This window comes from Budorcas taxicolor, chromosome 7 (assembly GCF_023091745.1).
Source record: "Budorcas taxicolor isolate Tak-1 chromosome 7, Takin1.1, whole genome shotgun sequence".
In the NCBI taxonomy this organism is placed as follows: domain Eukaryota; kingdom Metazoa; phylum Chordata; class Mammalia; order Artiodactyla; family Bovidae; genus Budorcas; species Budorcas taxicolor.
The window spans coordinates 36204799-36223219 of NC_068916.1; positions in this window are offsets into that span (position 1 = coordinate 36204799).

Here is an 18421-nt window from a genome sequence, read left to right on the forward strand (position 1 = left end):
CCAACTCTTTGTGACCCCATGGACTGTAGCCCACCAGGCTGATCTGTCCATGGAGTTTTCCAGGCAAGAATACTGAAGTGGGTTGCCATTTCCTTCTCCAGGGAATATTCTCAACCCAAGGATTGAACCTGGGTCTCCCGCATTGCAGGCAGATTCTTTACCGTTCGAGCCACCAAGGAATGAAAGCATACACAAATTTTTCAGCAATATCTTACACACTTGGAGAGAGACAGACATGTTTACCTTGGAAGTGCATTTATTTATTGTGCCAGTAACCAGCTTATTAGAAACCTGTAACCCCTTGGCAGTTGTTCTGAGGATCAGAAACAGTTCTTAGCCAGGTCAGAAGTTAATATCCAAAAAATGCACCACACCCTATTTTCGAAATCTGCTTCATGACCTTCAAGATCTCTGAACCCAGAGTCCGCCTCAAAATGGACTTAACATACACAAGTCAGTACATAACAGGGATGAGCTTAGAATAACAACCTTCCTTCCTGTGGGAGTCCCAGCTTGCTATCTTTAAGAAACTTCATTACAAAGAACACAAGAACTCATGCTGGAGGACAAGCACTTTTAAAGCAGTAAGAAATCTGTGTGAAGTAGTCTATAGTCAATATAATATTTCCTCTTCTCTATTCTCTACCTCACTCCTTCTCCTTGCCTCACCATTGATATGTTTTAGTTCTTGTGAAAAGTAAACAAAAAATATAAAGAATGACAGGAATTCAATCCGTAATTGAAGCTTGGGATTTAGTAGAGGGTGGAGTTCAGCCACCTGTCACATCCTGGTTTCCAAACAGAATAAAAATTGATTTCTCTGCATTATGTTGTAGAGACACAATCTTCTGAACCAAAGGTTAACTTAACATTCCTTACTTTGCATTTCTTGCTTGTTTTCTGGCTTATTTCTGACTCTTAACTATATTCACCTCTGCCTCCTCTCTGCCTCTCCTTTCTCTCAACATTTATTCTTCTTCATTCCGTACTCCCACTTTTTATACACCAAGTGACTCTGTTTAATTATTAACATGACCCACAAGTTAAAAAGCAAAAGAGACACATCTTTTAATACCAGCTACTTTAAAAAAGATCCATCTTTAAAAGTGAGTATTTTTAATAAGGTAACTTGAAGATCTAAAGAATTTATGAATACCACATATATGTTCTATATGCACATTTTATAAAATTCTAAAATTTTCCATATGTATATGTGCATGAGTATATATATATATACACACACACACACACATATGTACACACTCATAGGTATATATCAGTGTGTGTATATTTACCTGCTTTGCTTTGAATAATTACAGAACTCTAATTACATAATTTTTAGAATTATGGTAGTCATATACACTTCAGATCCCGATGGTCTACAACAAAACAGAGAATGTAAGTTATACAACTGAGAATAGTGCAGCTAGACTCTCTGCTCAAGACAGGGCATTTTTGACAATTTCATCAGCCTCATTATATGGGAACCTGAGGACTTAGATATCTTAATCCATAGTTTGAACATAATCATTTTAAATGAGTTTTATGATATATCTCTGTTCCTCAAGCTCACTGCTATGGCCAGTCTCTGACCCAGGACATATACATATCCAGTGATGTCATTTTACTTTCTTGTTTCTGTTTCTTTTAAAAAAAACAGAGAGAGAGAGAGATGTGTTGTTTTTCAACGATGAGAGAATAAATATGGGATGGAGTGTTATGTTAAAATGTTAGTCTTCAACTCCCAGCCACACCAGTATTTTCTTTTCCCCTATATTGACTAGTGACTCTCAGCAAAGCAGATACTCTTGGGAAAAAAAGTGTTATTTATACAAAAAAAAGTGAACAATTCAGAATGAAGATCTTTTACTAGATCATACACAAGTCACTAAAGTAACTAAAAGTGGGGTGTGGACCTGGCTGAATCTAAAATGATCATCTTAGTCTTTGCAGCAATCCAATTACCATTCATTTATATCAGCAACTTCCTCCTGCTCTGCTTGCATGAATGATTAGGCCCTGCTTTATCTGACTTCCTCTCCCTGAAGGTTTTGAGAATAATAGATTCCTCCCTTGTTTAAAAAAGAAAACAACAACAAATCCTCTTTATAGTGTGTCCCTGAAATATCAGTCATTTCATCTCATCTCAGATTCTCCTTTTTTTCCAGATCTTATGCCTGCTTCTCTTTTGCTGACCTTCAAAAGAGCTCTATCACCAAGACTGTTTTTCTATGAATGACAGTTATTGAAAATTGCTAGAATTGACTCTCATGCTGAAGCTTAAGACTAGTGAAGCCTAATTTTCACTCCTAACTTTTATAGTTCCCCCTGGTACAATTTTGAACTCAGGGTTCTCCAAGCTTCGGAAGGTCATCCTAAGGCCAGGCTACTACATGATTACACAGAGTGGACCAATAATCAACTATTTCCTCTAACCATTTCACTGATTTTTTCCTCTTCAAATCCAATCAGAATGAGAACTTATAAATGTTCCCTAGACTCATCCACTAAACGCGCTCAATCAATCTCCTCTTTTCCGAGATTTTTTTCATTTCCTTCTCTTAGGCAACACTTAATTTGATTCAACTTCCCACTTATTTGAACTCCCTCCTTTTTTTAAACAGAAGCAAATAGAATATCCTTTCTCAGATCTCTCATTATTTTATATGAATCCTATTTCAATGTTCGCTCATCTTTCTTCATCCTTTAGCAACTGCCATGATCATATTATCCTCACCTTTACTACAAAGCCATAGGTAGAATGTGCTATGTTTATTTCAATATATTTTCTTGGAGTCTCTTTTCTACATGTGTTGCATAACCATAATTGTTCTCCTCCTAAAGTATAACCCAACATTTCCAAGTGTTATTTTAATATGACTAGTGACCCAATATCTCTATGAAGAAGTGGAGCCATTAAGTTTTTTCTCTTGTGATTGTTTGTTCTTTGTTGCATTGTTAATAACTATCTCTCCAAGTATTAATTAAAATTGTCAGTCTTCATGATATTTTCTTTTTAACCTCATTCTTTCTTGATACCATCTTCCATGTTTCCTCCACATATAAACACACTCAGATCGAAGCACATACATGTGCAAGTCAGTAGACAAGAAGTAATATGCTTTGGTTGTTTTTGTTTTAGTGCCAATCCATAATAATGAGAAAGTGATGGAAAGAGTGGACAAGTATAATGACAGAAACACTACATTCTAGAACTAAGAATGAGTTTAAGAGGAACAAAATAAAGAGAACTATGACATAGACCCAACAGAGAAAAACTGGCTGCTTGTCTTATAACAATTTAAATAATAAGAGCTGAAGTTATAAAAAGCACACTGCAATTTGCATCTACCAACATTAGTAGATTATTATGGCTTGTCTTGCTCTGTGACCCAGCTGACCTGACAAAGAGATTATCTACTCTCACACTTAAACTGTAAAGACCATACATGTACTTGCCTTAAAATTTTTTTGAACCTAGCAACCTAGAAAAATGAACCAGAAAATTACTGTATATTTCATCCTCATATTTTTATGCATTTAAATAGCTCGAGTCATTTGTCTTTATATAACTTCTTACTTATAATCATTTACTAGAATGACTCTTTTTCCAATATAGGCATCTATTACCTTTGAAGCTGAATCAGTATTTTGACTCTGCTTGAATACCATGAAATTGGCATCTACCAAATATTGGATCTAGAAAAAGGTTAATAGAAGTACTTACTATAAATAATTACTATTTTTTGTATTGCCATAATGTGACTGTCACCCAGATTGTACAGAATTCAGCTTTTAAGGAAATTTGTCCCTGCATTTTATTTTGTGTCAGTATTTTCATTTTTAAGGCTTCTCATCACCTCACATCTGCATATATATTGTTTCTTTACACCCTGTGATTCTTCATTTTCCCTCTGACCAGTTTGTCTTCTTTTTCTCCATCTTGTCATTCTGGCTTTTTATCTTTTCACAAGTGCCAAGGCCTGAAATGAAACTGTTATATTGTTAAAGTGAAAAGGATCAATATCATTGTTGAAGAAAATCCTTGTAACACAGTATTGCAGTATCATTTGTTTGAACTTTTTAATATGCCAGATGCTCCCTGAAATTATGATTTTAGAATTAGGAGTGCTATATAGTTTAGAGATTTTCTCTCCTTTTTCCTCTTTCTCTCTCTTTGAAGGTCATCATATTGGAGGATATAAACATGTGGCCCTAAAAGCCCTGATATATGCAAATACTGTTGGGTCAGACAAAGACGTATGCTATTCATGGTGGAAACATGAAATTTACCAAAGAATTCAATGGCAGAAGAGCAAAGTTAAAACAATATAGATCTAGGTAAGGACTTTTGACATAGAGTAAAGTATTCTTATGTGATAAATTGTCCTGTTTATTCTAATTGGTTTCCATTTTGTCTGTAGTTTGATGTAGCATCAAAGAAATTTAGCACCCTCATCCTTTAATATAACTGTTAACATAATCATCAAACCAAACATAGTTTCTTAAACAATATCTGCAACACATGGGTGGCTATATGTTGTAACTGACATGAAGAGATACAGGCATAATCTCCAGTCAAAGTGCACTGAACTACTGAAGATACTTTGACCACTCTTAGCTTAATCAGGAGTAGCAGATTTAAACTCTAAGATACTCTCTCATGTTATTAATGTTGGTTGTCTGATGGGACATGAGAACTTCAAAGCTAATGTTTCATGGATACTTAAACATTTTCCTAAAATCTGCTAGTTACTTAATGTGAAAGAACATTAAATCTACCTATATATCTATCTACTTACCTACGTATCAACCTACCTACCCATCTACTATTTATTAGTCATCTATCTCCTAATCTCTCCTCTTATCAAACACCAGAATATACTATACTAGATGATGTTGTGACAACAAATAGCATCTCAGTGGTTCCAAAGGAATATGCTTTTTGTCTTCTCTCATGTATGCACATTGTGGACAAATAACAGCTCTGCCCCACATCATCAAACAAGTGTCAGGCTCACGGAGAAGTCTATAATCTCTAGGTTTACAGCAGAAGGACAACAGTAACAAAAGGCAAACCATGTTATGGTTTTCAAGCCACCAGCTTAAGAAAGATATTCACACTTCTACTTATGAGTCAAAAATCCACATATGAATATAACAGGTTGGGAATAAACCTCTTTTCTCAGGGAGGTTCACTGTAAAGAATGGCTGCAGAATATGTGGCAAAAAGGAATGGATTCTATCAAACATATAATATTTTGATGTGTAAGCAATGTGCATCTAGAGTACCCTCTGTATATTTTTTGTCTGATTTTATTGTGAAAAATTTCAAATATACACCCCCGTTGAAAGAACTGGGCAGTGAATTCTCATACACACACCACCTACATTCTACTATTCACATTTTATTATACTTATTTTGTGACATATTTATTCATGCATCATCCCTTTTTTCTAACCAAAGTAAACTGCAGGCATCAAAATATATTGCAGATATCAGTTCACTTTTCCCCAAATATTTCAGCCTGTACATCATTAATGAGAGTTTAGTATTCATACAGAGTTTTTCAAAATTTATATACAATGAGGTATATGAAAATAAATATTCATTTCCTGAGTTTTTATAGATGCATAAATCTGTGCAATCCCAACCCCTTTTATTATAGAACATTTCTATAGCCTTAAGAATTTCCCTCAAGCCCTATCAAGTCATTCTCAGCCTCCACCCATTTCCAGAAACCAACACTAATTTAATTCATCTTACCTATTCTAACACTTTGCATAAATTAAATAATAGAGTGAGTACCTTTTGTGTAAGGCATATTTTCATTCAGCATTCTTTTTTTGATTCATCTAGTATTATATCTATAGGTTAATTATATGAATATACACAGTTTATTCATTCTCATGTTGATGGACATCTCATCTATGCCTTTTTGTTGTTTTTAATATTTTTTTAATTGGAGGATAATCACTTTACAATGTTGTGTTGGTTTTGCCGTACAACAATGTGAATCAGCCATAGGTATACATATATTACTTCCCTTTTGAACCTCCCCCTCCCAAAACCCCTTCCCAACCCTATCCCTCTAAGTAATCACAGAACACGTGGTTGAGCTCCCTGTCTTATACAGTAACTTTCCACTAGCTGTCTATTTCACATGTGGTGATATACATGTTTCAGTGCTACTCTTCTCTATTCATCTCACCTCCTCCTTCCCCTGCTGTGTCCACAAGACTGTTCAGCTATTTCTAATATTTTAATTATTAATAAAATGTCCTAAACATGTATATATAAGTCTTTTGGTGGATATAAGTTGATATTTCTTTGGGGGTAAGTTCCCAAAAGGGGAATCACTGCGTCAAATGGTAACTATACGTTTATAAGAAACAACCAAAAAGTTTCCCAAAGTGTTTACGTTTTAAATCTCCTCTAGCAGTGTCAGAAATCTGCAGTTACTCATTAATGGCCTCACTGATACTTTTTAAATTTTACTATTTTAATGTCTGTGAAATAGGTTCTCAATGTAGTTTTAATTTGCATATCCCAATTGAACATCGTGCTGGGGATAATTTCATGTACTTATTGGCCATTTATAAGTCATTTTTTATGAAATGTCAAATCAAATATTGTACCAGTTGATTTTTGACTGTGTTCTTTTTCTTATCATTACTGATGTGAATTCTAGAAATAGATACTTTGTCAAAACATGCCTTACAAATATTGTCTTGCTGTATGTGGCTTATATTTCATTTTCTTAAAGTGTTTTAGTAGTAAAAATCTTAAGTTTTGATGAGTCACACTAAGCACTTTTTCTTTTAAGTTGAATGCTTTTTGTGTCATGCCAACAATCTCTATCTGTCTCTAGGCTGTGAAGCTAATCTTCTATATTTCCTTCTAGAAGCTTTACACTTAGTGAATTTAATTTAGATACATGATAAATTTCTCATGTTTCATGTTTGGTTTCAAGTGATTTCATTTTTTTTTTTTTTCCCAAACAAATATCTAGTTTTACAAACTAACTCATTTACCATACAAAGCAAAAAATCAACTTATGGTTACCAAGGGGGTGGGGGGGGGGGAGGAATAAATTGGGAAACTAGGATTCACATATACACACTACTATGCATAAAGTAGATGACTAGTAAGAACCTAATGAACAACACAGGGACTTGTACACAATACTCTGTAGTGATCTATATGGGCAAAGACTCTTAAAAGCGTAGAGACATGCATAACTGGTGCACTTTGCTTTAGAGCAGAAACTAAGACAACATTGTAAATCAGCTGCGCTCTGATAATAATTAATTTTTAAAACCCTCCTGAAATCATCTCTGCTAAGTAAACTTTCAAAACCTCAAAAAACAAACAAACAAACAAAAAACCACATCTAGTTTTCATAGCGCTAGTTGTTAGAAGACCATTTCCCTCCAGCAAGGTAGTACCCTTTTGAAAATCAACTGGCCATGTATATGTGAGCTTGTATTTGGATTCTCTGTCTTTATACCAATACTATATTGCCTTGAAATGTAGTTTTCATTTAAGTACTGAAATAAAGTATGTGTGGGTCCTCCAAATGTGTTTTTATTTTTCACATCTATCTGGCTATTCTAAGTTCTTTGCACTTCTAACTGAAGCTTTGAAATCAATTTTATGATTTCTACCAAAAGAAAACAAAGATCTTTCTGTGATTTTGGTTGCAACTGTGCTAATACTATAAATTTCAATTTGAGGAGAAAGGATAGTGTGATAGATTAAAGATAGCCACAAAATTTTTACTACTCCTCCTATTGAGAGAGAGTTTCTCCCCTTTGATCTAGGGCTGGCGTAAGCAATAGAACATGGAAGCAGTGACTCAGTGCGACTTCCGTAGTTGGGTCACAAAAATATCATGAATTCTACCTGATGCCTGAGTTTCCAGCTAAGGTGTCTATCTGATCACTTTGGAAGAGCCAGCTGGACATCTTTACCTTATTACCAATTTTAGGGTAAAAATGCTCAATATTTTTCCATAGCATAATACTAGATATAGGATTGTCATATATGTTGTTTATTGTGCCTGGATGGATGATAGCTCCCCTCGCCAAGATGTCTAAATTCTAATTCCTGTGACCTCCAAATATATTATCTACACGGCAAATGAGATTCCAAATATGAGTAAAGATGTGGTGATGTGTAGATCATCCTGGATTATCCAGGGGGCCCCATGCAATAAACAAGAGTCTTCATAAGAGGGAACTGGAAGGAAGAAGGCTAGGAAAAGAATATACAGGGACAGAAACAGAGGTTGACGTGATGCACTCTTAAAATGGAAGAAAGAACCATAATAAGTAATGCAGGCAGCCCTTGGAAAATGGAAAAAGACTAAAGACCCTCTGAAGTATCCAGAAAACAATGCAGCCCTATGACACCTTGATTTTAGATTTCAGACTTTCAAATCTGTAGAAGATAATATTTTACTATTTTAAGCTGATAAATTTGTGGTAATTGGTTCCAGGTGCATTGAGGAAATAATTCCAGATTTAGAAATAAAAATGTTACTGCAAGAATAATATTAAATCCAAATGGTAAAAGTGAGTATTGTCTTATTCCCAGTTTCAGGGAGAAAGTTCTTAACGTTTCACCATTAAGCATAATGAAAGATATATATACACCTTTTATCAAGATTGCAAGGAGAAATATCAATAACCTCAGATATGCAGATGATACCACACTAATGGCAGAAAGCAAACAGAAACTAAAGAGCCTCTTGATGAAGGTGAAAGAGAAGAGTGAAAAAGCTGTCTTAAAAAAATATTCAAAAAAACTAAGATCATAGCATTCAGTCCCATCACATCATGGCAAATAGATGGGGAAAAAGTGGAAACAGTGACAGATTTTATTTTCTTGGGCTCCAAAATCACTGCAGACAGTGATTGCAGCTATGAAAGTAAAAGATGCTTGTTCCCTTGGAAGAAAAGCTATGACAAACCTAGACAGGGTATTGAACAGCAAAGGCGTCTCTTTGACAGCAAAGGTCCATACAGTCAAAGCTATGGTTTTTCCAGTAGTCATGTACAGATGTGTGAGTTGGACTATGAAGAAGGCTGAGTGCCAAAGAATTGATGCTTTCGAACTGTGGAGCTGAAGAAGACTCTTGAGAATCCATTTGGACTGCAAGGAGATCAAACCACTCAATCTTAAAGAAAATCAACCCTGAATATCCATTGCAAGGACTTATGCTGAAGCTCAAATACTTTGGCCACCTGATGTGAAGAGCAGACTCATTGGAAAAGACCATGATGCTGGGAAATATTGAAGGCAGGAGGAGAGGTGTGACAGAGGATGCAATGGATGGATGGATGGCATCATCAACTCAGTGGACATGAGTCTGAGCAAACTCCGGGAGATAGTGAACGAGAGGGAAGCCTACCGTGCAACTTAATGGCTGAATAACAACACTATCTTTTATCAAGTTTAGAAAGTTCTCTTCTAACTGTGAGTCTTCTCATCATAAATGGATATGAATTTTACCAAGTTGTTTTTTCCTGTATCTATTGAGATGATAATATGAATTATATCTTTGGTTTATATAAATTTCATTGATTGATTTTTGAACTGTATTTGGGATATATGCTTACTTATATTGTAATAGTTTTCTTTTCTTTTTTCTTTTCATATGGTCCTTGTTTAAATTTGCTGATATTTTCAGGGCGGTTTTTACATCTATATTCAAAAAGATATTTACCTATAACTTTTTTTTTTATCATCTCTTTACCTTGTTTTGGTGTTAGGTTATGCCAGTGAATAAGTCAGAAATTGTTTCTTCTCCTTTATTCTGAGTTTATGTAAGGACATACATTTCTTAACTGCTAGAAGAATACATCACTTAAACCATTAACCTGTAAAAATGATTATGACTATAAATTTAATTTTAAGTATAGGCCTATTCTTCTGGAGAAGGGATAGGCTACCCACTCCAGTATTCTTTGTCTTCTCTTGTGGCTCAGCTGGTAAAGAATCCACCTGCAATGCAGGAGACCTAGGTTTAATCCCTGAGTTGGGAAGATCCCCTGGAGAAGGGAAAGGCTACCCGCTCCAGCATTCTAACCTGGAGAATTCCATGGACAGTCCATGGGGTCGCAAAGAGTCGGACATGACTGAGTGACTTTCATTTCACATAGGCCTATTCAAGTTTTTATTTCTGTGTAAATTTTAAATGTAATTCTTAAGAAATTTGCCAATTTTTATTTATTTGTTAGATGTATTGGTATAAACTTTTTGGGAAACAAATGGTCCTTTCATATTTTGACGTGACCGGGGCTTTCAGAAGAAAAACCTACTGGCAACCTGGGTTAAAGGATCCATGAAAGGAAACAATCCTTGGCAGCTATTTCTAAGCGAGAGAGATCTCCTGAGACATTTACAGGCTTGCATCCCCTTTAGCCATTTGTTTGCATTCCAAAGTGTATTGAACCTAGGAACCTTCCCCACCTCCCCACTAGCAGGAATTGCTTAACTCTTCTGAGTTCATTCTGCCTTTCCAGAAAGAAGAGAGTTAGCTGTTGTGTCAAACATATAAGCCTTAAATTTGTATCTTTAAGCTCCTATCTTGTGTCATGGACACTTCCATACGTACAGGTGATATCTGCCCTCAGTGCACCACTTCATGTGGAGTTGGGGTATGGGGAACCTATCCTAAGAAGCTTTCAAAGTAAATAATAGGCATTCTCTCTGATCTGAATCCTTATGTTTTTTCAGGATAAAAATACATACAGATGCAAAAGCTTTAACAATAGTTCTTCATACCATTCTGAGTTGTATCTAGATGTGCTTTTTTTTCTGTTCACCTTACTAAGTGCTCACTGACTTGCTTGTATATCAAAATTAATGCATTTTATTAAATGGCAAAATTCAAATACTTTTTCAATATTTGCCCAATGCCCTCCAACCACTGCCTTCTTTATTTGCCATGTTTTACAGCTGTTTACAGAAGGAGAAGTGGTTCAGAATCAGTTACTCCTTAATGGCCTGAAGGAGCATTGCAACCATGCATTTAAATACTGATGGCTCTGAAATCAATGTATTTGGCCAGATTCCCTCTTCTAATTCCCTCTTCTTTTAATACATGTGGCCAATTCTCTACAGGTTAACCATATGATGTCCCACACTGAGTTAGCTCAAATTCAAAATTTGAGTCCACGAATAAGCTAATTTGCTCTTTCATCAACATTCTTTCCTTTTATTCTTTGTAGCAGAGAACAGCATCACAAATTATCCAAACTTCCAAGACAGATATGTGAAAATCAGTCTAAAATGCATCATGTGGGGCACAGAGTACTGGGCCCCCCAAAATGTTCACATCCTAATCTTTGGAACCCGTGAAACTATTACCATGCACAGCAATAAAGAGCTTGAAGATGTGATTTATGTAAAATTTTTTGAGTAAGAAGATTATTGTGGATTATCCTGGTGGGTGCAGTGTACTCAAAGGGTCTTTAAAAAGAGGAAGTGAGTCATAAAGCGGAGGTCAGAGAGAGGATTTTGAAGATGCTATGTAGCTGGCTTTGATGATGGAGGAAGGGGTCACGGGCCAATGGATGCAGAAGTCCTCTAGAAACTGGAGAAAGCAGAAAATAGATGCTCCCTTAGAGCCTCCAGGGGAAAACAAAACAAAACACAGCCCTCCGTCACTTTGTGTTCAACCCAGTAAAACTGTTCCAGGCTTTGATCTCCAGAACCGTAAGATAGTAAGTGTACATTAATTCACTAAGTGTGTGGTAATTTGTTACAGTATCAATAGAAAACTAATATAATCAACAATCTCCAACTCCTGTAGAAACTCTCTCACTCTCTTCCTTCCTTCTCCAATGTCACTGATTATTCAGGCTCATCCCCAGCCCTACTTCACTGGCCTTGAATGCTGTCTCCCTACTACCAGTTAACCCTGCAGCCTCCATCCCCCCAGTCATGCCCTCCTAACTAAACTTTATGCTGCTGCTTGAGTAGCATTCTATTATAATCCATTTTGGGCATTTTCTGTTTAAAACTCTCCAATGCATTATTATACTTTCAAGATAACTTCTGATCTTGAGGTCAGCACACAGACCCTTCAGTTTCACACTCTTTCCTCTTTTCTGTTACTACTGGTCCACCAGCAACAGTGTTACTCCAGCACTCTGTTCATTTCTCTCTACTACATCTCATGTAAAATATATCACATCTCCTAATGTGCTCACAAATATGCTTTCCTCTCTCCTTCTCTGTCTGGGACATTCCATAAGAATCTATTATGAAAAATCAATGAATATAATATCAACATGAACAGCAAATTAATTGAATATTATGCATTTGGTATTCAGATTAAACTATAAATATACATTTGTTTTCTTTTTGAACCACATATTTCTTTACACAAGGCTAAAGCCTTTGTTTGTCCACGCTGTCCTTTACTAAGTAGTCTAATGCATATTAGAAACTGGTTAAAGAGTCTATTTTAGAAATGAAACTAATGATATATACAATTCTTTCATAGCAGTGGTAATTTTCAAACCAAACCTACTTAGGAAATGTTTATTAGTTTAATAATATTTATCAGTTTAACTCTCAGAATTATGAGAACATGGCTCTTCTTACTGCTTACATACTGACTTTAATTAAAGCTTTTCAGAAATGTAGTTGTTTGTTCTTCATTAAAATTTGAAAAATTTGATAAGGTCATGGTTTTCTTTAAAACTTGAAACTTCTTATGTTGTATATAATATCTAAAGGAATGAAACTGACAATTATAACAAAGTCCTATCATAAAGTTATATACAGAGGAGAGAGATCTATAACTCAGACTGAGACTCTGGAGTCGGGATGCTTGGACTCAAATCCCACCTCCGTTGTTTCCTAGCTGTGTGACCTTGGGATTGTTACCATTCTTCTCTGTGATTCTATTTCCTCATTCTATAAAACAGCAATAGTAATAGTACCTATCTCAGAGAACAATTGTGAAAATTAAACAACATTTTTAAAGTGCTTAAAACAGTGTCTCCCCATGTAAGATATTTTCTTTATATGTTTATTAGCTGATTATCATCCTCATAGGGGCTTCCCTTGTGGCCTAGTGATAAAGAATGTGCCTGTAATTCAGATCACTTGCAACACAGGCGGTACGAGTTCGATCCCTGCATCGGGAAAATCCTCTGAAGAAGGAAATGGAAAACTGCTCCAGAATTCCATCTGAGAAGTCCCATGGACAGAGGAGCCTGGCAGGCTGGAGTCCATGGGTTGCAAGAGTTGGACATCACTTAGCGACTAAACCATCAACCACCAGCATCACCTTATAAGGAATGTTTCTTTCTCTTGTAGTATCTTTCTCTGATTTTTCTGATAAAACATGAAAAAGCTTAGCTGGGAACTCAGAAGTCCCTGACATTCAGTTAATATGACAGGTTAAGAGGAAGGATTCCTTTACAAAATCAAACTTTCTCTCTGATCTATACAGAGCATCGTACATTTGCTGTGAGGGTATTAAAGCCTTCCCCACTTGACAAATGAAATTTCATATGCATCATAGATTTACAAGGTAAAGGTTGTTGAGATTTACGACTAGAAGCCTCAAAAATGTAACTTTCTCCTCCAGGAAGTTATTTTTTTTTTTCCTTTACTTTATTAGAAACACCTAATAAAGAGAAACTTTTATATGCCTAAATCAAAATGTCAACACTTTCTCAAAGGTCTATGAATGCTATAGTCTGGCATAGAGGCATTCAGATAAATTTTCAACACCTAAATATATATCTTAACTTTGGGTAACTACAGTTGCATTAGTGAAGAGAGTTTTATGTTTTAAAAAATTACGATGGGTAGTAGTTTTAGGAGCCCTATAATTTCCTATAATTTACTGCTTCACAGAATATAATTTTTAGAGAATACCACCTACGATACTTTATGTGGAGAAATAACATATTTGAAGGTCAATTCTGTAATTTATAGTAAGAGAAAAAATGACTTACTATATTAGATTTCCCCATTTGATTCTGGGCGTACCTCCTCGAGACACCTAAGACAGAATTATAGTTCAGGGAGAACTATGCCTAATTACAGCTCTCGGTCAGAATGTCCATATTTTAACCAATAAAGCGACCTGCAATTGGGTCCATGTCCCAGCTCCTGCATTGTTGGCACTGCAACTTTCCCAAATATATCCAGTGAACCTCTCCAGTTTCTCTCTAGCATATTTTATATGTGGTATTAACTTCAATATTTTTATTATATTATTAAAATTACCACCAGTAGAACAGTTTGAAATGAGAGTTCTTACTAATGGCAGCTTCTACTTTGTAGACATTAAAAAAAGTTATCTAAAAAAAAACTCATGTGTGTAATGTTCAGACTAAAAGAATATCTCATTATATTTTCACAAAATCTGATTTTAGAGAAGAAATACATTGTGAAAGATAAGGTCACTGTTTTTCCTCCTTACCTCTGTGCCATTCTCTCTCACCCTTTGAGAGGCATCCACAACAAAAATGTGTATGAAAACTTCTATGCTGTTTCAATAATTTGGGACCACAAATAAATAAAATCAATTTATTAGACTATTTTAAAAGTATCATGTAAATTCTATTAGAACGTGTATATCATTCCACAGTAGCTTTTCTTTTCATGTAAACACTATGTTTCTGAAAACTATTCAAACTGAAAAATTTATCTAATCAACTCACTCTGCTTTTGCTAAAACAGAAAACAAAACAAAGACAAAAAACTTTGCATTGCTTATAGAAGATTGATAATCTGGATGACAGAATTCTCATCTGAAGCCATGAATCCCAGAAGGATGTACAAACATGTGTCAAGTTACAAAAGAAAAGAACTGTCCACCACCACTGCTTATTCCATGATTTAATGATACACAAGTATACATTTTTGAATCCTCTGTACCACTGATCCATTCATTTCTTTCTCTTTCAGTATGTCACAACTTTAATTATCCAGCTTTATGAAAAGAGTTGATATCTGGAAATCAAGTCTCCCTTGTTTTTAATATATTCTTGGCTATTTTTTTTACATTTATACTTCTATATAAAGTTCTATAATCAATTTGTCAACTTCTATAAACACTTGTTGGAGCTTTGACTGGAATAGTGATAACTTCAAGATGGTGAATTTTCTCACCAATGAAAATACTATGGCTTTTCTTTAATTTAGGACATATTTTCATATCTTTTAAATAATACTTTGCTTTTTCTATAAAAATTTTACTTACCTTTTTAAAATTTATTTATAGAAACCATAAATCTGTTGTGTCTCCAGTGAGACTCAGTTTGTAATACCTTTCATTGTATGAATATCTCTTATATACTGAACATGATTTAAACACTGATTTGTGTATGTCACACAAAACAAGCCATAAATGCATTGAGCCCACCACTTAATCAAAAAGGTAGGATTTTATTACAACAGAAGACAAAATTGAGAGCATGTGAGTTACTGAGAAACAATATGTTAAATGTATTAAATATAGAAATGTTTAAAGATTATTTTGATTGTACTAACATCACTGTCCGTAGAAATGTAATATCGTTTGAAGCTTGGTTGCATTTAGTGCACACACACACACATACACACACATAGACATATATATGGATCTTCCCTTGTAGCTCAGTCGGTAAAGAATCTGCCTACAATGCAGGAGACCCAGGTTCAATTCCTGGGTCAGGAAGATCCCTTGGAGAAGGAAATGGCAACTCACTCCAGTATTCTTGCCTGGAGAATCCCATGGACAGAGGAGCCTGGCAGGCTATAGTCCATGGGGTCACAAGAGTCAGACACGACTTAGTGACTAACCACCACCAGACATATATATACATGTATATTACATATACATATGTATCCACATATATTACATGTATTTGTTATATTTTGAGTCTAGGAATTTACTCATTGATAGAGCACCTTGCTGAAGTTAAAAGTGGTGGAGGAAATAATCTGGTCCTGGGCTTCTGTTTTGCGGGAAATTTTTGATCACAGCTTCAATTCCAGGGCTTGTAACTGAATTGTTCATAATTTCTATTCCTTCCTGGTTCCATCTTTGAAGATTGAGCTTTTCTAAGAATCTGTCCATTTCTTCCCAGTTATCCATTTCATTGCCATGTAGTTGTTTATAATAGTCTCTTATAATCCTTTGTATTCCTCCATTGTCTGTTGTAACCTCTCCTTTTTCATTTCTAATTTTGTTGATTTGATTCTTCTTTTTTTCTTGAAGAGTCTGGAAAAAGGTTTGTCAATTTTGTTTATCTTCTCCAAGGACCAGGTTTTAGTTTTATTAATTTTTACTATTGTTGCTTTCATTTCTTTTTCATTTATTTCTGCTTGTATCTTTATGATTTCTTTCCTTCTACAAATTCTGGTGTTTTTTTTTTGTTTTTGTTTTTTTTTTGGTTCTTCTTTTTCCAGTTGTTTTAGGTGTAAAGTTAGGGTGTCTATTTGATGTTTGTCTTGTTTCTTGAGGTAGGATTGTATTGCTGTAAACTTCCCTTTTAGAACTGCTTTGGCCACATCCCATAGATTTTGAGTTATCAAGTTTTCACTGTCATTTGTTTCTAGAAATTCTTTTATTTCCCTTTTGATTTCTTCAGTAACCTGTTGATTATTTAGAAACATATTGTTTAATCTCCATGTGTCTGGAAATTAAACATGTGTCTGTTTCTCACAGGTTTTTTTTTTTTTTTTTTCCTTTGAATTGATATCTAGTCTCATGGTGTTGTGGTCAGAGAAGATGCTGGATATGATTTCAATTTTCTTAAATTTACTGAGGTTTGATTCGTGACCCAAGATGTGGTCTATCCTGGAGAATGTTCCATGTGCACTTGAGAAGAAGGTGTATTCTTCCACATTTGGATGGAATGTCCTGAAGATATCAATGAGATCATCTCATCTAATATATTGTTTAAGACTTGTGGTTCCTTATTAATTTTCTGTTTTGATGATCTGTCCATTGGTGTGAGTGTGGTGTTAACATCTCCTACTATTATTGTGTTACTGCCAATTTCTACTTTTATGTCTGTTAGTGTTTGTCTTATGTACTGAGGTGCTCCTATGTTGGGTGCATAGATATCTACAGTTGTTACGTCTTCCTCTAAGACTGATCCCTTGATCATTCTGTAGTGTCCTTCTTCATCTCTTGTAATCTTCTTTATTTTAAGGTCTGTTTTGTCTGATATGAGGATTGCTACTCCAGCTTTCTTTAGCTTCCCATTTGCATGGAATATATTTTTCATCCTCTCACTTTCAGTCTATATGTGTCTTTAGGTCTGAAGTGGGTTTTCTGTAGATAGCATATATGGGTCTTGTTTTTTTATCCATTCAGCCAGTCTGTGTCTTTTCGCTGGAGCATTTAATACATTTACAGTAATTATTGATATATATATATGTTCCTATTGCCATTGTCTTAATTGTTCGGGGTTGATTTTGTAGATCTTTTTCCTTCTCTTGTATTTCTTGACTATATACGCCCCTTTAACATTTGTTGTAAAGTTGGTTTGGTGCTACTGAATTCTCTTAATTTTTGCTAATCTAAAAAGCTTTTTATTTCTCCATCAATTTTGAATGAGATCCTTGCTGGGTATAATAGTTTTGGTTGTAGGTTTTTACCTTTAATTACTTTAAATATATCCTGCCATTCCCTTTGGGCCTGCAGTTTCTGCTGAAAGACCAGCTGTTAAATGTATGGGGTTTCCTTTGTATGTGATTTGTTTCTTCTCCCTTGCTGCTTTTAATATTCTTTCTTTGTGATTACTATTTGTTAGCTTAATTAGTGTGTGTTTTGGCATGTTTCTCCTTGGCTTTACCCTGTATGGGGCTCTTTGTGCCACTTGACTATTTCCTTTTCCATGTTGGGGAAATTTTCAACTATAATCTCTTCAAAAATTTTTTCATACCCTTTCTTTTTCTCTTCTTCTGGGACCCCTATAATTTGAATGTTGGTGCATTTGATATTGTCCCAGAGGTCTCTGAGACTATCCTCAGTTCTTTTCATTCTTTCTACTTTATTCTGCTCTTCAGCAGTTATTTCCACCACTTATCTTCCAGCTCACTGATTGGTTCTTCTGCTTCAGCTATTCTGCTATTGATTACTTCCAGAGTATTTTTAATTTCAGTAATTGTGTTGTTTCTCTCTGTATGTTTATTCTTTAATTTTTCTAGGTCTTTGTTAATTGATTCTTGCATTTTCTCGATGTTGTTTTCAAGGTTTTGATCACTTTTGGTACCATTATTCTGAATTATTTTTCAGGTAGTTTGCCTATTTCCTCTTGATTTGTTTGGACTTGTGTGTTTCTAATTTGTTCCTTTATTTGTGTAATATTTTTCTATTTTTTTAATTATTTTTTTTAACTTGTCTTTGAAGTCTCCTTTTCCCAGTCTTCAAGGTTGAATTTTTTCTTCCTT